This window comes from Medicago sativa, chromosome 4 (genome assembly GCF_051527215.1).
Source record: "Medicago sativa cultivar Bolivia chromosome 4, Bolivia_mono, whole genome shotgun sequence".
NCBI lineage: Eukaryota > Viridiplantae > Streptophyta > Magnoliopsida > Fabales > Fabaceae > Medicago > Medicago sativa.
Genome location: NC_140752.1, coordinates 48,646,979 through 48,669,324, shown reverse-complemented (window position 1 = coordinate 48,669,324; position 22,346 = coordinate 48,646,979). Strand labels below are relative to the sequence as shown.

Here is a 22,346-nt window from a genome sequence, read left to right as displayed (position 1 = left end):
AATGAGTAGATTAACACTAGTGCTGGCTCTTTCTATAAGGTCCAATGATGATATTATAACTCGGTTCGACTTTGCGAATGAAGCATGGGTGAATCCCAGTCACAAATGTCGGCTGCGGAGAGTCTTATACTTAAGTGAGATATGTTGATGTGTTGACTGTGAGCTAAAGTTTCACATTGGATGTGAGAGTAGATGTTGAGCAACATATAAGTGATATGATTCATATACATAATTTCTTAAGGTTTAGGTTAAGATGTGGTGTCAAACTCACGTGTGTGGATTATCTTTGTATGTTGAGATGATCAAACTCAATGTAGGATTATGCGAAAATCACAATATTGTTATCAACCGGTTTTTTAGTTTTTGGATGTCATTTGTTTATTTTCATCTTAAAGTTTAGTTTTTATATGGCATTCTCTTCCATATTTTTTTTTTCCATTCAACGTCTATTATTTCAATTTATTCACTTTTGGACTTTTGTGGCAGGTGAAAATGGTAAATTGTCGATGTGTTATGTTGAGTTGACAAAAATATATATTTATTAGACAATTTAAAATCATGTAATGTTTTCCTTAAAAAAAATCATGTGACGTTTGTTTAATTGTATCTAATTTTTTGGTAAAATAATTACCCAAAAATCTCGGACTCCTTCGACCAACCCATAAAATAACCAGCAACTCACACTATTCTCTATACTCTCACAAAAAAAATGCACAATACTTATTTTCTTTCGCCTATCTTCCCTTGTGTTTTAATTCCTTTTTTGATTTTTTTTTTGCTTTTAATTTTCTTTATTTCTTCTCATGGAAGAAAGAAACATAAACCCCTCTCCATGAAACCACCGCCAACCAAATTTTTTGAACATTTTGTGATTTCAATTGACCATATTTAAATACGTCATGTAATTACGGAGGTGGATAGTTGAATGATAATTTATCAAGTGTGTATTAAAGTTCTGTATTGGATGGAATAATAGATTTTGAACATCATATAAGTGAGATGACTCCTGATGCCTAAAGGTTTTGGACGAAGATATGATATCAATCTCACTTGTGAGGTTTCTCTTAATCTAAGATGGTGATCAAACTCTATGCATAATCCCCTAGAAGTCCCAAAATCATGATGAACTGTTTTGTTAGTTTTTATATGTCATTTGTTTAACTTTTTTATCTTAAATTTTAGTTATTGAATTTCATTCACGTTCATTGTTTTTTTATTTAGCATTCCTTATTTCAAATTCTTTGACTTTGGTCTTTTGTGAATTCTGATAATGAAAAAAGATAAATGTATTATTTTGAGTTTACAAAAATATATACCTATTAGAAATTTTAAAATGATGTGACGTTTTTTAATTGAGTCTATTTTTTTCGTAAAGTAATTACCCCAAAATCTCCTTATCCTTCAACATACCTACAAAATTGCAAGCAACTCAATCCATTTGCTATACTTTAAAGGTTAAAGCACACGCCCCTTACTTGTTTTCCTTACCATCTATCTCATGTAAAAAAATTCCTTTTTCATGTTAGGTCTCAGTTTGTCCTTATAATTTGGATATGTCACCATATTACACATGCAAAAAGTCTCACATTTAAGAGAGATGTTAAGGTGTCATATGTGAGTTAAAGATTCACATTGAATTCAATGGTAGATGGTGAGGAAAATATAAGTGAGATAACTTATGTACATAATGTCTTAAGATTTTAGATGAAGATGTGGTGTGAATCTTACTTTTGTGGTTGATCTTAGCCTAAACTGATTATATAAAAAAAAATAGGCTCCCTCAGAAGACACAATATTATGATGAACTATTTAGTTAGTTTTGGATATCATTTATTAAATTTTTTCATCTTAAAATTTATAGTTTAGGGATGTCATTTGCTTTGATGCTGTTTTTTTTTATTCAATATCTATTATTTCAAACCATTTTAATTTTAGTCTTTGGTGGGATCTAAGAATTGAAAAATGTAGAAGTGTTATGCTGAGTTGAAAAAAATACATGCTCATAAGCTCATTAGATATGTTAAGTCGATATGTGGTGTCAATCTCCATTGTGCGATTGTTCTTTGCATAATATGAGGATCAAACACAATATAGGCTCCCTGTGTCGTCCCAACATTAAGATGAACTATTTTGCTGGTGTTTAGATGTCATTTGTTTATTTATTTTTTAACTTAAATATAGTTTTTGGATGTCATTCGCTCTCATGCCATTTTTTATTCAACCTTTATCATTTAAAATTACTTTACATTTGGTCTTTAGTGGGATGTTACAATGAAAAAATGCAGATGTGTTATGTTAGTTGACAAAGCACATGCTTATTAAACATTTGAAAATGACGTGACTTTTTGTTAATTAAGTCTAATTTTTTGGTAAAATAATTACCCAAAAATCTTCAACCCCTTCAACAAACCCATATAATTACCGGCAACTCAGTTTATTCCCAATAATTTTTCGGATAAAGCATGCTACATATATTTTTTCCCTAATCATTTTTATCATGTTCAAATTCTTTTTTCGTATTCTATTTTTTCTTTTTAATTTCCTTTCTCTATTATCATGAAATAAATAAACATAAATTTGCCACCATGAAATCACTATCAAACTACCTTTTGAACATGATGTGCCTACGATTGACATTATTTGACTATGTCACATATTTACGGATGTGGATAGTCACACACTTGATTAACATATGTTAATGTATCAAGTGTGAGTTGACGTTCTACATTGGATAAAATAGTAGATTTTGAACAACATATAAGTGAGATGACACGTATACTTAATGACTTAAGATTTTTTGTGAAGATGTGGTGTGGCAATCTCACTTATATGGTTGCTTTAGACCTAATATGGTGATCTAACTCAATGTAGGCTCATCTGAAAGTCTGAACATTATCCCAAAATTATGATAAACTACTTTGTTAGGTATTGGATGACATTTTTTAATTTTTTATCTTAAATTTTAATTATTGGTTGTTATTCACTTTCATGCTATATCTTTTATTTAACCTCTATTATTTTAAATTCATTCACTTTTGATCTTTGGTTGGATTTGACAATGAAAAATTGCATGTGTTTTGCTAATTTGACAAAATAAAGGGTTGTTGTATTTATTATTAAAACAATGTGCCATTTTTTATTTAGTTTAATTTTTTGGTAAAATATATACTAAAAAATTTCGAACTCCTTCAACAAACTCGTAAATCACCAGGAATTCACTCTATTCTATTTACTCTCATAGATAAAGCACAAATATTTCTTTTTTTCTTATCATCTCTCTCATGTTTGAATTGCATTTTTGTCTTCTATCTTTTTCTAATTTACTTTCTCTCTTCTCATGAATGAAAAGAATAAAAACATTCATCCATTAAATCACCACCAACCCACTTTTATAGCATGTTATGTTTTCTCTAATCTTATTTGGTTATGTTACCAGATTACAAATGTACAAAGTCTCACACGTAAAGGAGATATGCTAATATGTCATATATGAGTTAAAACTTCATATTGGATTGAAGAGTATGTGGTGAGAAACATATAAATGATATGACTTATATACCTAGTGCGTTAAAGATTACGACGGAGATGTGGTGTCAATTTCATCTTTGTGGTTACTCTTAGCCTAATGTGATTATCCATGAGAAGACTTTTGGTATTTGCTGGAAAGTAACCTTGGAAAAATATTGATGTGTTACTTGAGCTGATAAATTACATATTTATTTAACATTTTAAATGATGTGAGATTTTTTTAATTAAGTAAAAAAGAAATGGTAAAAAGAAACGTCATATTAAACATTCCCTTAATTAAGGGGTGTGATCGTAAAAAGAAGTGGTATACTTATTCAGTCATTTAAATTAAAAATAAATCATATTTACATCAAACTGAAGAAAATATCTATATTTACGATGATGTGTATTATTTATTTTTTTATGAACGATGATGTATACTTGTTAGTAAGCATTCCATTAAAATTCACCAAAAGAAAAATATGCTTGTTGGTGGACATATTCAAAACTACCAAATACATTTGAAAGAAAATAAAAGAATATATTTTGCATTGCGGATGTTTTTCTCACAAAGAAAACTTGTTATTTTTAATTTATTTATTTTTTATAAGTGGAAGTTTAGTGAGTCAGACTCCAAGGCCTCATCTGAATTACGATAGATTTTGAGATTTATCGAGCTCTAATACGTACCACCCATCAAGAAGTTTTTTACAATTGAACCAAATCTTCATTGAGCAAGAATATATGTTTTTGATATTAAATGGGAGAAATCCATAAATTGAAAGTTGAATTAGGAAAACATGTTAGAACCACTTGAAAGACATTTATTTAACAAATTAGTAAACACCCACAATTAACATATATCGGCATAACTTGACCCAAAAAAAACAAATATAGACATAATTGATTTTTTGTGTAAATGCTGATATAAAAACATTTAATTTAGAATGGTACCATAATCATCATGGACAATTTTAAATATTTATTTGAATATTTTGTTTTATAAAAATGAAATATCATAGCATGAAATGAGGTAGGAAATGAGAGACCGTCATGTGTACTTTATATGTAATGTAAGACAAATGTTTATTATAAAGATAAAGATAAAAATATAAAGATCTGTAGTGTGATTGAGAATGTGCTTATATTGTCGATATATGTTGATTTAGTTGATAATAAATTGACTCCAGCCCCCATTAAAGTGTGAGTACAATTCTCAATACCAGCGTTAAGACATCCTCAATGGATAATACATTGTAATCTCTTTTTGATTCTTGAGGTTTTCTCTTTGGACTCAACTCACCTAAATAAACAGAAATATTGACCAAAAAAAAAAATCTCACCTAAATAAAATTATTAAAAAAACGAATATGTTTTTTTAGGGGAAAAGATAGTATGTTTATATGAGTAAAAAAAGGAACATACTTGTATGGTGCGCTTTTTTCATGTGCTATTTTTTATTGTTATAAAAACATTAAAATATATTAATTTCCAACTTTTATTCTGATGATATAATTCAATTCAAGGTTTTTACTAAATAACTCCTTTCCATTTGGAAAAAACGTACACTTGATTTTATCAATGTCTATGATCGGCAAAAAAAACTGTGAAGACCAAATGTTGATTGTAATTAAATTGAAGAAATCAAATAAGAAAAAGGGGACAATAACCTTTACCGGTTTTCATGGAAAATAATTTCATTTCTTTTGCATAATGAGGAATGCTAGTAACACACATTTTAATATACATTTTTTAACACACTCTTTTGATTGGTTAAAACTCACTTGAGTTCCACCAAATTTATATCGGTCTCACATGATTTGGTGGAACCCGTGCGAGCAACCAATTTTTTTTTTTTTTTTTGATAAGCAAGGAACGTAGACAGACATCAAGAGGCATCATCGACATCCCAACTAAGTTGGCACCCGAGAGACCTCCATCCTATGTCGCCACGCTCTAAAAAAGGTCTGTTGAAAAGTGTGTGTTGCTATCATTTCTCTTTTTATAATACTACCTTTATTTGAAAGCTTATTTCATTCATTTTTATAGATAGTATACGATTTTTTTCTTAAATGTCTAGGCCTTTCATATTCTATACTACTTTTTTGGGTTCAAACATGCATATTCATTCGTTAGCAGTAACAAAAAACAAAATAAAAATTTCGTTAGCAAAAAAAAACATGCATATTCATTAAATAATAATAAATGGTTTTAGCAAAGAGCATATACATTAATACACACGGTTTTGATTATATATATATATTGATATACATTGATATACCATAAAAAAACTTGTAATATTCAGAAAAAAAGAAAAGAATATTGTAGATAAATACTAATTTTTTTTTACATCTTGTTCCTTTTTAAAGTGTTTGAATCTGTTTGACTTGGAAATTATCATTGACATATGTTAACATTTGAATGACTTATAATATAAGTGATGACACATATAAAGTACACCCTCCAGTCACTAATATAAGCAAAGGTTTAATTTTTAGATTCATTCATTAAATGACGTATGTAGTCTATAATAAAGACTACATATGTCATTTAATGAATGAATCTAAAAATCAAACTTTTGCTTATATAGCGTGTACAAATGTCTTTTTCAATTATTCATAACACATTCATAATAATATCTTTCATTTATTTGGTCAAACAAATAGCTTCCATATTTATCATGCATGATTGATGCATTATGTCTATCATTAATCATTTAGTAACAAAAGACATTTATCTTGCATGATTGATACATTTATGTGTATCATTTATCTTGTTATTCATAGACTTGTTTAAAAATATAGTGGAAAAAATCTAATATGTTTTTTTGTTGTTGGGGTTAACCCTCCGGTCCCAGAGGAAAAGGACCCGAGTAATTCGAGCAAAGAGGAAATTAAAGTCTTAACAAAAATTATTTTTCTTAAATAATTCATCTTTTAGTAGAACTCATTAACCACTTTGAGTCCAATTAATTGTTTCAAATTTACAATTGTTTAAAACAATATTGGAGTTTTCTAAAAATGGTTGCTTTTTTGTACTTGTGTAAATAACATATGATCAAGTTTATCAAAGCCTCATTCTTTAAAAGAAAATGGTTTATCAAAGCCTCCAAATAGATTGTACTACCTCTTTAAGATCGAAAATAATGTTGTGATGAAAAAACTAATCCGAACAAAATAAAAGTATTATACATATAAATGACATAATAAGAAACACCAAATCAATATCTGAACTGAAATATCTGAAGGTACACTATTCACTCCACATAATTTCATTTTTGTGTTAAACTAAAATTTTTGTTTGTAGTCATGTTTCGTTGTTTGATAAGATCCAAGATTTGTAGCGCAACACCAAAGTAGACCTTTCCTTCCTTCAAATCCTTCTCAAATTTATAGATCATATTTCTTCATACAACAACATGAATTTTGTTACCCTGAAAATGCAAATAGTTAATTAGAAGAAGAAAAAAAAAGGAACTGGATAAAAAAAATGAAGGAAACCTAAATACAGAATTTTCACACCTACATGTTATAACAAAAAGCACATAAATACAACCACAATGAAAAACAATCATAAAAAGTATACTCGAAACCTAAATTATGGACACAAAATGTCTTTTATTTTATGAGAGGAAGATGGTAGATGAAGATAATGAAAAACAAATTGTCTATATATAGGAAAAAAAATCATGTCAAGATCAATTTTGATTGGCTCATAAAAAATAAATGAGTCATGATCTATTTTGATTGGTTAAGAAAAAAATTATGAGTCATGATCCATTCTAATTGGTTGATAAAAATATTAAATGCAATGGATACATAATACATAATACATAATTAAGTCAACTTTCTTGATCAAAGGTCTAATGCATTGCAAAAAAATTGTTTGAGGAGCATTAAATGCTAAAAGCAAAATGAGGCGCCACGTGTACTTATGCTCATAGAAGTATCCTTTTGTATTATATAAAGATATCAAATCATGATTAAGTAATATAAGTTATTTACCAACGTTGTCACATGCATACAAAACACACTTTAGTTTCAAAAAAAAAAATCAATGTTCTCTTATAAGAATCTAGCTAATTATTCAATTACAAAAATGCATAAATAAATAAATAAGATGATAACATATAGAAATTTGAGAATTGAACCCAAATTTTATGTCATTTTCATGTAATCAATGGTAAATTGTCATAATGTAATATAATTTAATTTTTTGTTTATGTAAATAAAATTCTATTTTAAATATAGAATGATAAATGTCTCTTAATTATATTCACGTGTCGTCTTTGTCCTTTGCTTACTCAATCAATTACTTGACTCTCTTTAAAAAAAATATTGATCTCTTAAATTTATTAAAAATCCTACAGTAAAACGTTTTGGTCATTAAAGTTTATTTTTTAGCCAAACTATTATTATTTTCACCCTCTTTTTAGCTTTCGTGGTAAATAAGGTCAAAATAGCAAAAGAGCATGATGATTTTGAAGGATGATGAAGTTAGTTGTAGTAATAATTATTTAAAATGAGGTGAATCATATTCCACATTATCATTCATATCAATTTTACTATTGATATTGATTAGAATTTTATAACAAAATATGGTATTGAGTATTTTCTGCATAACACCCTATTGGTACCATATGTATATACCGAAAATTCCTTCTTAAAATATATACATATATTTGTAAGATTGTGATTATTTTTTTTATATGTGTGCATACTATGATGTGTTCTTTACACTTTTTTATTACAGTTAGTTGTTAATATAAAGTGAGGATATTATATATTTTTATTTATTATTTTAAATATTCTCTCAAAATGGAACTATTTTAGTGTTAGTTGTTAATATAAAGTGAGGATATTATATATTTTTATTTATTATTTTAAATATTCTCTCAAAATGGTACTATTTTAGTATGAGTATTTTTGGGAATAATAATTTAAATATGAAAGAGTCAAATAAAATAAGTGAATGTGTGTATTTATGATTGAGCTAGATTTATTAAACATATGAATTAGAATTAATAGTAAAGGTAAATGAGTTATCCCCATGTGATAAAACAAACAAAAAATTAAGTAGGAAATTGGAATATCTAGTTATAAAATAAGCAACACTGACACTTAGGCATAGGAATAGGTTAGGTTGTTTGATATGGGTCTATGACCTAAGCTACTTGTAGTCTAACTCGGTCTGACTTGTTTAGTAAAACTACTCTTATTTCTCATATATACTGACAGGGGTCTATGACCTAACCCACTTGTAGACTAGCTCAGTCTGACTTGTTTGGTAAAACTCCTCTAATTTTCCATATATATTGTAAAACAACCCTTGTGTTACATATGTTGTGTGCATGTCAAATAAATTAAAAGTTAGAAGGAGAAAAATTGAATTGTGCAAGAAAGCATAAGAGTATCAACAAATAAAAATAAAACTATAAGATTAGATGTAAAAAAGTTATTTGTCAACTCACATATTATTTGTAAATAATAAAGTTACTTGTCAACGCAGTAACACACATACAAAATACACTTCGAATATTCATGTGGGGAACATATATTTGGACAATCAGCGTCCTGTTTACAGTTATTATAAAGTAAGAATCTGCCAAATCCTTCAATTGTAAAAAGTACATATATAAATAGGATTATAACGTACAAAAGTTTTAGAATTGTAACCATATTTTTTCTCACTTGCATGTAATCAATGAAAAATTGTTTGATCATTTTATAATGTAAAAATATTTAATTTTATATTTATGTAAATCAAAATTATTTTTAAATTTAGAATTTTAAAGGTCTCTTAATTATATTCATGTGTCATATTTGTCCTTTGCTCACTAAATATATAACCTGACTCTTTTTTATTAAATATTGATCTCTTAAATTTATTAAAGATCTTGCACTAAAATGTAGTTCTTTTTTATTCACATTGATCTAATCCCCCAATCTCTCGTAAGGATGATGAAGTCAGCTATGGTAGAAATATTATAGAAATTACATTAGTTATTACATATTATCATTCATATCAATTTTACTATTGATATTGATTAGCATTTTTTTTATAAAAATATGATATTGAAAAAACTTCATTTGGAGTGGTGATACCTCAAAGAGAAAGCTTGTGACTGTTGCTTGGAAGAAAATTTGCAAACCTTATTTAGAAGGGGGATTAGGTTTGAGATCTTTAATCTCTCTAAATGAAGCTTTCAATCTTAAGCTTTGTTTTGATCTGTTGAAATCAAATGAAGATTGGGCCATAATTGTCAGAAGTAGAGCTGTTAGAGGAAATTGTGCAATCAAGTATCACATCTTTTCTTCCATCTGGTCTAGTATTAAAGCTGAGTTCTCAAGAGTGGTAGACAATTCTTGCTGGCTTCTAGGGGATGACAGAAGCATCAACTTCTGGTTGGATGTTTGGTGTGGTGATCCTCTAATTGATGTCTTGCAGATGGATATAACAGATTTTCAGAACTTCCCAAAGTTGGTAAGTGACTTCATTCAGAATGGTCAATGGAATATCCCTCAAGTGATTGATAATCAGTTCCCTTCTATCAGACCAATTATCAGCCATGTCATCATTCCTTTTGAAGAGTCCAAGGATGAGCTGGTTTGGAAGCATACAACCAATGGTGTTCTGACCTTAAAGGGCTCTTATGCCTTCATAAAGCAACCTTCAAACACCTTTCACTGGGCCAAGCACATCTGGAGCATTGATATTCCCCCATCTAAATCTCTGGTTGCTTGGAGAGTTCTTCATGATAAGGTGCCCACTGATGAGCAGTTACAACAAAGAGGTTGTTCTTTCTCATCAATGTGCTCTTTATGCTCATCTAATGTTGAAACCACATTCCATTTGTTTTTTTGAATGTAAGTTTGCCTTCATGATTTGGTGCTGGTTTACTTCTATTCTTGGTTCTGCCTTGCACTTCCAGTCTATTGAGGGCATATGGTCCATCTGTGATAGAGGCTGGTCCCCTCAATGTAAAACTGTAATTCAAGCTACTATTGTCAATATTTTTAGTACTGTTTGGTATTATAGGAACCAAAGCAGATTTCAGGATTCTAAACCTAATTGGGAGATGGCTATTAACACTATCATAGCTGCAGTCAATCTCTCAGGTAACAACCCATCAAAGGTCTCTAATTCTTCTGTCACTGATTTGATCACCCTCAAGAAGTTTGATGTTCACATTAACCCGCCCAAGCCTGCTAGCATCAAAGAGGTGTTTTGGTCTCCACCATACTTGGACTGGATAAAGTGTAATACTGATGGAGCAGCTACTTCATCAAACTCAGCTTGGGGAGGCATATTCAGGGACTCTAACTCTAATTTTCTATGTTGTTTTGCTGAAAACTTAGGTTGCGGTACTGCCTATTTTGCTGAGCTCTCTGCAGTGATGAAGGCCACAGAGATTGCTTCACAACACAACTGGAAAAACCTCTGGATTGAATCTGATTCTTCTCTTGTTGTCATGGCTTTCAGCAATGATGCCATGATTCCTTGTTGCATGAGAAATAGGTGGTTAAACTGCAAGAAACTTTTATACCAGATGAATTTTGTGGTTTCCCATATTTATAGGGAGGGAAACAAATGTGCAGATAAACTAGCTTCACTAGGTCTGGACATCTCTGGTGTATATATTTGGACGGCCTTGCCTGTCTTCCTTAGGGACTTTTTTGTGCATGACAGGCTAGGGTTACCTAACTTTAGGGTTTCTAACCTTTAGGAGGTTTTGGTTTGGCCCCCCTCCTTTTTTTTGTATATCTTTCGGTTATTATATGATATTTTGGGGTCGTAGCTCTTTGCTGCACCTCTTTTGGTTAAAAAAAAAAGTCTTACCAAAATAATTCATTAGTAATATATATGGAACTTTATTTTTAGTGCAATTTTTCTTTAATCAAGTTAAATACTTATTTAAGGTTGCACCTTGGAGTTAATTTGACATAATCCCAAATTATTAGTCGACCAATATCTATACTATATATAAAGAAAACTACCTCTTTCAGCACACTTTTGGGTTGGACTTTTCTTTCCAAAAATATCCTTAATTTTAAATACAAATAGTCAATTATAAAATAACACGTGGATTAGTAATCCTTTTAAATACAAATAGCCAATTATAAAATAACACGTGTGAAGGTGAGAAAAACACAAGAAGGGGGGGTTGAATTGTGTTTTGGAAAATTCTTCGTTTCTCATAAAAACTGAACACACTGATCAGAAGCTAAGTGAAACAGCTTCTGAAGTGATAATCAGAATCTGAACACAGCGGAATAAAACAGAGAGAGAGAGAGAGAAGAAGAAGAAAGACACAGAGCAATTATACTGGTTCCTTCCACAATCCGGAAGTAGTCCAGTCCCCCTTGCACTTCCAAGGAGATTTCACTAGAATGTAATATCTGTTTACAATTGCTCAAGCACACAGCAAGAGACTTCCTTTGCTCAAGCACACTTTGCAAGAGTCTTCCTATGCTCAAGAACACAATCAAGAGACTTCCTTTGCTCAAGCACAACTGCAAGAGACTTCTAGCTAAACAAAATTACACAGAAAATTGTTTAAGGTTGAACACTTGATATACAATCAGAGGTGCTCACAATACAAATCAGATACAGACTCTAAGACTTAAGAATTTCTAAGATATGACTTTGAGACACAGAAATTCTAAGTGAATCTCAGCAGAGGTTTGACATTTGTAAAAATATTGAGAGTCTATCGTTCAACATTGCCAAATCTCTAAGTGTTCACTCCTTTATATAGAGGTGTGAAAGAGACGTTGTGAAATTGTCAGCACATCAAAGAGTCGTTGTTGAAGCTTGATCTTTCACCAATGATCTTTTGCCTGATTTGGTTGTTGTCCTATGAAGAACAAATTTGAAATCCATTCCTTATCCAAAGGAACATCTATGCAGGCGAAGCCGTATTCTAGAGCTGTTTTCTTGTCTTGTAGCGTGGACACAAAACAGAGTAATGGAGAAGGTGGTTGTACAGTTCGTACAAAGTACAATGTCAACGCTTTTGTTCCTTTTGCAAGGAAATGCCTTCAAACACTTTTGAAATGACCGTTGCAAGGTTCCACTAGTCTTCTGCTATCTTTAGATGAATTTCAATCCATGAAACAACTCTTGAATCCTTGAATTTTGCAAATTCAGTTGATCTTCAGCTTCTGGTGAAAACAACTTCTGATGAGGTCGTCCATCTTCAGGAGCACTTTGACTTCAGGAGCACTTTTAGTCTTCAAGAGCACTTCTCTTCAGACGCTTTAAGCTTCCTTTTCTTGATTCCTTAGCTCTATTTTGTTCTTCAGAACCTTTACATGATGTAAATTTTTAACTATGGTCCTGTACACTTGAACAAATATTAGCTAGTCCAATTGACAATTTTTAATACTTTGTTATCATCAAAACTCTTAAAGGTTCATTGTTAAACACATTTTGTTCCAACATACTGGTGAAAGTGTGAGAGCATCATTGGTAACCTTAAGTATGCCATTGATTGCACTAGACCCGATATTGTCTTTGTCGTGGGAATGTTGTGCCAATTTGTCAGTAAACCAAGTAATAATCATTCGAAATTTATTGATAGGGTCTTAAGACTCCTAAATAGAACCATGAACCTTGGATTACATTATCAAAAATTTCTGCTGTCTTGGAAGGATACACAGATGTAGATTGGAACATATTATAAGATGATTCCAAAGTGACCAGTGAATATATATTTAATATCTCTGAAAGAGTTGTTTCTTAGAAAATCTAAGAAACAAAATATATTGGCTCAGTCTACTTCGGAGTTTGAGAAGATAGCACTAGCAAAAGCTAGTGAGGAAGCAAGTTGGTTAACATGCTTCCTAGCAGAGATTCCCTTATGGGAAAACAATTGCCAGTTGTGTTGATCCATAGTGATAGTACCGCGGCTATTGCAAAAATCGAGAACCATTATTATAACGGTAAGAGATGACAAATACGTCATAAGAACATAATTGTTAGAGAGATACTCTACACATGGGCTGTAAGAGTGGATCATGAACACACTGATGAAAATTTAGTCGATCCTTTGACGAAAGGACTAGCTAGAGAGAAAGTCCATAACACATCAATGAAGATTGGACTAGTGCCTATGGAATCACTCATGATGGTAACCCGACCTAAATGACTGGAGATCCCAATAAATAGGTTCAATGGGTAATAACAAGCCATGAAGTGATATGAGGTGAACAAGCTATAATAAATCACAAGAGGCATGATTCCTGAAGCGATAAGAGGTTGAGATAATATAAACTCTTAATGAGATCTATACTCTATGTGGAGTGGAGTACCTAGCTACAGGAGTACTCTTGATAGACTCACCTTTGTGAATGTGGAAGTGGGGGCCGCTTCCCATGAAATTCTATAGGCAAAATTCCTAGAGCGTTCACTAAACCGGGATTGACGTGCAAGGCCTTTAATGCACAAGATTTTTGATAATACACCTAAGAAAAGGTTGTGTGTGGTTTGATGTTAGAGATAGAGTTCAAGACTACGAGTCACTCTAGTAAAATCTGAATCTTATTTACTACGCAAAGGTTCAAGTCATAGACACCTTCGCTTATGCACAATCTTAGAAAAGCAAAGGTTCAAGTCGTAAGACACCTTGGCTTATGCTATCTTAATAGAAACCTCTAATTCATTTTTTTTAAATTCAAGTGGGGGATTGTTGGAACACATGGAGTGTAATGGTGTGAATTAAAAAAAAATCTCAAGTCAACTTTCTCAATTAGTGCTCATTTATGATGCAAGATTAAGCCATTGATTTTCTAACGGTCAACTAATCCTAGCCATTGGATTTGTAACTTATCTTTGGCTCTTCACCTATAAATTGAGCTCCTCTCCCTCACTTCTACATACACCAAAAGTTCTCTTGAGTTGTCAAAGAACTTTTCTCTCTTCTCCCTCCTTTAGCTTGTGTTGACGAACTATTCTTTTCTTCTCCCTCATTTTCTGTCCCTTCAGATTTAAAAAGTGGTCTTAAGGCCATAGTCCCTTCGGTTTATAATGTACCTTTGAAATTAAGAATGGTCTTAAGAACATAGTCCCTTCGGTAAATTTTGTCCCTTAGGAAATAAGAGTATTCTTAAGATCAAAGTTCCATTCAAGATAAAGTGTCCCTTCGGAAAATAAGAATGATCTTAAGAATATAATCTCTGTTTTATATTTTATGCCCATGGAGAAGTTTGAGGTTTGAGTGGTGGAAACACCATATTAGAGTGGTCTTAGTACCATATAAGAATGGTCTTAGTACCATAATAGAGTGGTATCAATACCATATTAGAGTGGTCTTAGCACCATATTTGAAGGTGTATTTCTAGAACAGATCTTATAGTGCAATAGGATGCTGATACAGTTGTAGCTGGGTTGTTTTATCCTGGGGGCGTCGTGGTTGATAGTCTGCTTGCACAATTTTGGGCATTGCCACGAAACGTCTTAAAGAGAACGACCTAGTCCGCGACTTAGCCTAGTAATCTCTTCGGTGACAAAAATATTTTTTAACTAATTTTGACTATTGTTACAACATTTATTGAAGAAAAATATCTCTTTGCATGACGCTCACGCTTAATCTTCACTATGTAATTTGCATTAAAACCCTCATGCCTATGAGCCTTTTGGCGTCCTCCCAAAGCTTGCGGAGAATGAAACCGTCTTAGTATATTGGCATGAGTAAGTTATCGACTTTCGAAGAAATGTTTCTCTCTACTTGACGCTCATGTGTATGAGCCTTTTGGTGTCCACCTAAAGATTTGTGGAGAACGAAACTGTTTCTCACATTATTTGCATGGGTAAGTTTTCAACTTTGAGGACTTTTCTTCAGCATACTTTTCATTTTGAACTTATTAGTAGCTACACTTAACAAAGATGAACCCACATCCAACTTACTTCTTGGGTGAAAAGTCATATTATTGCGTCTGACCTACGAATCAGAACATCCTTGGAGAGGTCGATGAAATCAATGTGGGTAAAGTTTGAAGCTTGTTAAGATTTTGCAGCTTCCTTCCCCTTTGTTGTCACCACTTTGTTGTTGTTGTTGTTGTAAGTAGAAACAACAACCAGACATGTTGTTTCGACTTATAAGGTGGTAATAGGGGAAGTAAATTGAAAAACTTGAACACTCTCAAACTCTAACCACGTTGATTCATCAACCTCTCTAAGGATGTTCTGATTCTTGGGGGCAATGATGCAATAATACGACTTTTTCAGCCCAATAAAAAATTAGAGGTGGGTTCATTTTCATCAAGTTGATCTAATACTAAGCTCATAAATGAAAAGATGAAGAATAGTCTTCCAAGTCGAAAACTTACCTGTGCAAATATTGTGAAACACTTTCGTTCTCCACAAGATTTAATAGGACACCAAAAAGGCTCATATGCATGAGCGTCAAGCAAAGAGAAGGATTTCTTTGAAGTTAAAAACCTAATCTTGTGAAAGACAATTTCATTCCCCACAAGCTTTAGGAGGACCCAAAAAGGTTCATAGGCATGAGGGTCTCAATGCAAATTATGGTCTATGGAGTGTAGATTAAGCGTAAGAGTCATACAAAGAGAGACTTTTCTCCTATGAACTTTGCCACGAAGTTGAACTCGATAGTAAACAAGTCATAGAGCTGCTACCATTATCCCCTTGGATGCCTCTCGCTTCAGCTCTGCAAACCTTGCGGCTTTCACGGAAGTACATCAATACTTGTTGCAAATACAAAATCAACAATCAAACAAGAAACAATAAGGTAGAGTTAATAGAATACAAAGTCATTACAATTATAGTGCTAAGATTATAAAAACCTGAAAAACCAAGATGCTCAATAGTGGCTCAAGATAGAAAAACCCGAACCCAATAAAGTAGAACATCTGCAATTCATAACAAGTATCAACATCATTTCATCGTGAAATCATAACTTTACATATACTCCTCTAGAATAAGATGAAATCAGTTAAAGATTAGTGGCAAAAGAATATTAGATTGCAAGACAGAAAAATAAAATGCAATATTAGAAGGAACTCACGTGAGAGATTTTATGATAATTGGTGGAGAGAAAATGCAAAAGGCAATGTGCAACTGCTTGCAGAAATTGAAAAAAAGGAGATGAGCATTTTACAATTTATAGTAAAACGCATTTACGTGTCATGTTTTGTACCTGCAATTGCAGTTGTCTTCCTGCATATCATTCATGTATACAAAATCAACACCGCATTCAAGAGAGTTTCAAAGCTAGTCAAATTATTATTTCACTCCCAATAATATGTCAAATACTGGATAATTGTCAATGAAGCCTGTAATATCCCGCCTGTCAGTATCGGAATATTACCAGTCGATCGTGTCAGAGAATTGATGTTACGAAAGATAGTTGATGGAAATATTTATTATGAGATATCAGTTCAATACGGGTTAAGTATCAGAGCTGTATTAAACATGCTTGAGGCAAGGGCATTATGGTAATTGCACGTTAAAGAGATATTTATTTGGATTTGGTTCCAAAATCATTCATTTTCCATTTGATTTCTCTCTCTAGGGTTGAGAGAAAGAGTTTGCTCTCCCTTCTCTCTTCTCTCACGCCATCCTTCTCTCTTTCTCTTCCTCAAATCTTTCCAAACTTCTTCCTTCCATGGCAAGGCTTTAACTTATATTCTTTCAAGACATCATAATCATATGAAGCTTGGTTTGGGTTGTATTTCACTTCTTCTCTTCATCAAGAATAATTCATGAAGTTAGGGTTTGATGATGCTAGTAGAAGATGATACTTGGAAGCTTGGAATTAAGAAATCATCTTGGTAGTCTCATGGTCAAGAGTTAAAGAGAAAGTTGATTTGAAGATTGAATTAATGAACCAAGAGCTAGGGTTTGGTTTGCTTGAGCTAGGAACTTGGTGCTGCCTTGAGAATCTTATTAGGTGAGTTCCTTAGTTAGTTTTCCACCCTTGGGATTATGTGTTTTACTTGTGTAAGATAACTATGATTTCTAGGGTTTTTACATAAGAGTTTAGTTACCCCTTTTTATGTCATGCTTGCTATACTTGCAAATACTTGCCATACAAATGTTTTAGAGGTTTTATATGACCACTAGAGTCATAATATGCACAGAGACACTTGGTTTTGAGGTTTTGGGGTCAAAAACATCATTTTTAGGTGTTCTGGACTGTCATAACTCGCCGTGGCGAGTAAGCTATTACTCGCCACAGCGAGCAGAAGCAACAGAAGACATGATCTGCTCACCTCCTACTCGCCATGGCAAGTAGGTACTCGCCTCCCCAGTAAAGTTGCTCGCCATGGCGAGCAGACTGTGTGGTCACACGGTTCGTTCGCTTCCGGCAACTTTGGCATCTTTCCGAACGGTTTTCTTTGAGCAGCCTTTTAATAGAAGTAAACCCCTCAAACCAAGGTCCTATTTAATAATATTTAGCAAAGTTTTATTGAGAAAGAAGCAAGTGTTTGACAAGTTAACAAAGCATGGCAAATGAGAGAATAATACGACAAGTATCGGATAGCAAGTTAATCATTAAGCAAGAGAATGAAAGTAGAACCTTGACATAGTTTGTCAAGAAATAGAATGCTATACATTACTGATATGCTTGACAAGACGTGAAGTGATTTAGAGTATTATCTTCGTATAGGAGCTAAGTGTTATACGAGTATGGCAAGACGTGAATCGATTAGATATCTATTCACAAAGTAAGTTAAGAAAGTTAAGTAAGCATATAGTTACCTCTAGTGGGATCGTTTAAGGATCCGAGGTAAAAGAGATAGCATGTTTAAGTTTAACTTTCATGCATGCATTAGACCAAGACTTTATTAAAGATGTGAAACGATTAACTATCTTTTCACAAGAAAGTTTAAGCAAGCAAGTTTAAGACAAGAATCATATATGGTCAAGACCATTAAGTAAGAGTAGGTGCCGTGTCTCTTGTAATCCTTCCTAGGTTGGATTCAAGGGGTTCTCTGAGGGGAATGGTTAAGCCGTAAGGGAGCTGCACGTCACTGAAGGAGTCCGGTGCGCCGTAGCTAGGCATTTCACCGGTAGCAAGGGATTAACTTCTGGGGTTACTCCACCCGGGACTAATCCGTAAAATGAACTTAGATAATGTTGTTTGTTACACGCTAACATAGTCAATGAAGCTGACTATGCATATTTATTATACATGTATATGTATTTTATAGAGCCTTGACATAGATCGTCAAGAACAAGTAGAAACTTGGCGTAGATAGTCAAGAAGTAGTAAGATAGCAAGAATCACTTTTATGATAAGAGATGATATGTTGTAGATACAAAATATTAAGCAAGTAGAAGCAAGTAAAGAAAGACATGCCGGTGACGATCTTAGGTTTCCCCTAATTGTCCGGTTTAGAATCGTGTCATGATAGAAGTATAGAGCGTATCTTGGCATTGCAGTTTTAGATTCCCCTTGACCGCCATGGCACATATAAGAAGAGAAGTCTATAACAAGTTAAGAATATTATGACGGCCCTAGCAAGCACAGCCGTCTAAGTAAGCAAGTCCGCACACACGTATAATCAACCTGCAGGATGTATTGTAGACACGTGGTGACCGTAGGTTTCCCCTGTGGTTGCCTATAGCCTTGGGTTAGGTGGAACTCACTGAGACATTATGTCTCATCCCAATCCTTATTTGTTTCAGATATCAGGATGGATTAGCAAGCTAGTAGCCGAACGAATGATTCAACAAGTGTTCGTTCGTACCGCTGCAGGATGAGGTGGATATTCAAGGATGCATCGATTATACTTTAGAAAAGTTGAGTTGTGATTGTATTGTACGAACTCATTTGTTGTATGAGATATTCATTCGAAGTTTTATTTATTGTTGTAAATTTTTAATGTATCCAGTACTAAACTAATGCACATGCTAGACTTTCTAGATACGTCTTGTGTGGGTGTTACAAAGCCGCTACACAATCTAATTAGATTATAGATCTATTTTATGAATTGAAATAAATAAAATACGTTGATCTTATTCTTTGACCTAATCGATCCTACAAAAGCTTCATCATCCAAAGTAACAAGATTTTCAGCCACCCGTTCCGACTTTTTATTGTTTTTGAATTTCAGCTGGATCCTGCAATTGTTAAGGTTAAATTGATCGGAATCGAAAATAAAGAAACGAGGGTTCAACCTGTATTGCTTCGGCAGCTTAAACCCTAACTAGGCGCAAAGGGTTTGATTAATTACACATATTGTATGTTCTATCTATCACTTCACTTTTATACAAGAGTAAATGTCGATTTCTTCTCTCAAATATTTTTTTGGCCCAATTTAGTCTCTGACATTTACTAGGTCAAAGATACTAGAGCACGACGTAATGAGAAATTAATTTTTGCACCCTTCACATTTCTCGTGTCCCTTCATTTTGCTCGTTTTATAATGTGAAGCGTGTTTTGTTAGTTTTCAATAAATACGGGTGTAGGTCCTTTTAGAAATGGAATCACTTGTAAATTCTGAAACAATATAGAGAGAACGAGGGCATAGAGATAAGGAAGCCATTGAAGGGATAGTGAAGCCTATAGACAAGCTTGTTGATGCTTCTCTAACATTTATTAAATCTCTTGTGTTAGTCATGCATTTCATGTGTAACTAAACTCTCTTTTTTGCTGGGATTGGATATAAATATCTAGGAATCTATGTAGTACTTTTAATCTGGCCAGTTGTATATGACTTATGCATCCAATATAATTTTAGTTTAAACATGTTCTTAATACTTTGCCGACAATGTAGTGTGCCAGAATTTATATATTGATTTAGTCAGAGTCTAGTAAGCCAAGATATCTAAGGGACGCGGTATAAATTATGTATAAGTGCTATCTCCCGAGAGATCGCGAGTAGATCTATATTCATGTATAAATTTTCGAGCTTATGCCATAAAATAAGTTATTTTGTCGTCGTGCATTGGAAGTTAGTTCCGTGGATAATTCCATGGATAATGAATGAAAGGCTTGGTATTTATAGGGAAAGCTTCCACCTGAAGTTTGGCTTAAAAACTGGGTTCTTTCACTTAAAAGTAGCAAAAATCAATTATGGTTTGTTTTTACGCATGCTAGGGGCACACATCACATCCTTGAGGCGCTTGAGAGTGCAGAAAATGCACCCTTGAGGCGCATAGGTCATGCTTAAGGCACATGGTCGTACTTGAGGCATATGGACCATGCTCAGGGCGCATGTTAGTGCAATCTAGTGCATAAATGTCAGTTTCTTCGTCCTTTTGAGTGTTTGTTACCATATAAGATGTCTTGGGACTTGGGACCAAAATTTCTCCCTCTGTAATATCTTTTGAGGCCTCTTAATTCTTCATTCATGATTTTCCCAAAGTCCTTCAGAAGTCTTCATATGTCTTGTTTTGCCGATTTGCGTGATTTCTTCGTGAATTACATCAAAACACCCTAAAATTGCTATGTTTCAGGAAAAACATAATTACATGACTCAAATATAGAAAACATTACAAATGTCTTGAAATCATAAGCAATTTCTCTAATATTCCTCTATTCTAGATGAAAAACCTACTGAAAATGACTGACAAACATGCTAAGAATAGCGTAAGATGACCTGTCATCACAACCCCAAACTTAAATTGTAGCTTGTCCTCAAGTAACGAAAGAAAAAACGAATTTTATTTGTTGCATTTTTTTTCAGAAAACATATCTTTTCGAAGAGGTTGCTCAGATCATCATATTGTCCCATTTAAAGACTTTACTTACTTACCACATTACATCTAAGCGGGATAGACTTAGAGAAGTTAGCTCATATACAAAACCACGATCTTTTCCAGGATACACATATGTATCTCCTTAAGCCAGTAGGGCTGGTCATGACATTTGCCCACTCCAATCATCATATGAATGTATCTTGCTGTAAATTTAAGACAATTCTAAACAGACAGTCAAGATTAGATTATATACAAGATGGGTACTGCCAACCTTTATTCCTTGAATCAAACAAGATGGGTGCTAAGTATAACTATTTATCTTTTTCGTTTTCAACAAAAATTTATTTTTTTTAAGAGCCCAAATTTTTTGATATTTTTGACTCTTGATTTTTTTTCTATTTTTTTTGTTAAGAGGCATGGTAATCTACTTTTTTTTTTTCATTTTTTCTTTATGTTAAATAAGTTTCTACTAGTAACCCACCCCAAACTTAGAATGTTGCTAATTTCAAATAGCAACCCCAAATTTAGTTGCAAATCATACCAAGTTAAAAATATTCTATCTAACTTCAAGAGAAATAAAAAAGATGACATTAAGGTTCAGAACTTGTGACATGATTCTTCACTTAGTAACAACAAAAGAAATTATTTGTGGAGGCTCAAAGTGGTTTTACAAAGGATAATATGAATATAACATGGTAGCTTGAAAGGTTCAAAGTACCAAAAAAGAATTGCCTCGTGTGTAGTATAACATGATCGATCATCCATAAAAAGCGGCCGTAAATTCGAGCAAAAATAACATTCATATGAAACACTCACGATAGAAAGAATTATAGCAGAAGAATGGATTGAAATATTAGGCTCAAAATCACACCGGTATGCGATACAGAAAAGAGATGGTGAATAATACGAGTACCTTCAGTAGCAAGCCCCAAAAGTTATCCTGCTCTTGAATGTAAGAATAAATTAGACTCCATTGTAAATAGTCTGAAATAACTCTCTAAGACTAAAACAATTTAAGCTTAAATGGAAAGGTTATATATTTAATGCAAAGAAATAAAATTAAAAACAATAAGTTTATTAATTGGGCTTCAATGGTAGATGGATTCAATGGATGTGCATGTGTGTCGAATCTGTTGATTACTCTGTTCTAGTTAATAATGAGGCAGTTG

At 32.7% G+C, this 22,346-nt stretch overlaps 1 long non-coding RNA gene across 1 annotated transcript; it reads right to left on the bottom strand.

Annotated features, from left to right (window-relative positions):
• Positions 1 to 6,602: 6,602 nt before the first annotated feature.
• LOC146929492 (uncharacterized) lies at positions 6,603 to 7,371 on the bottom strand. The gene is made up of 2 exons (XR_015006058.1): positions 7,033 to 7,371; positions 6,603 to 6,940 (listed from the first exon to the last, which is right to left on the bottom strand). It is a non-coding gene; the product is annotated as an uncharacterized LOC146929492 (long non-coding RNA).
• Between the last annotated feature and the right edge of the window lie 14,975 nt (positions 7,372 to 22,346).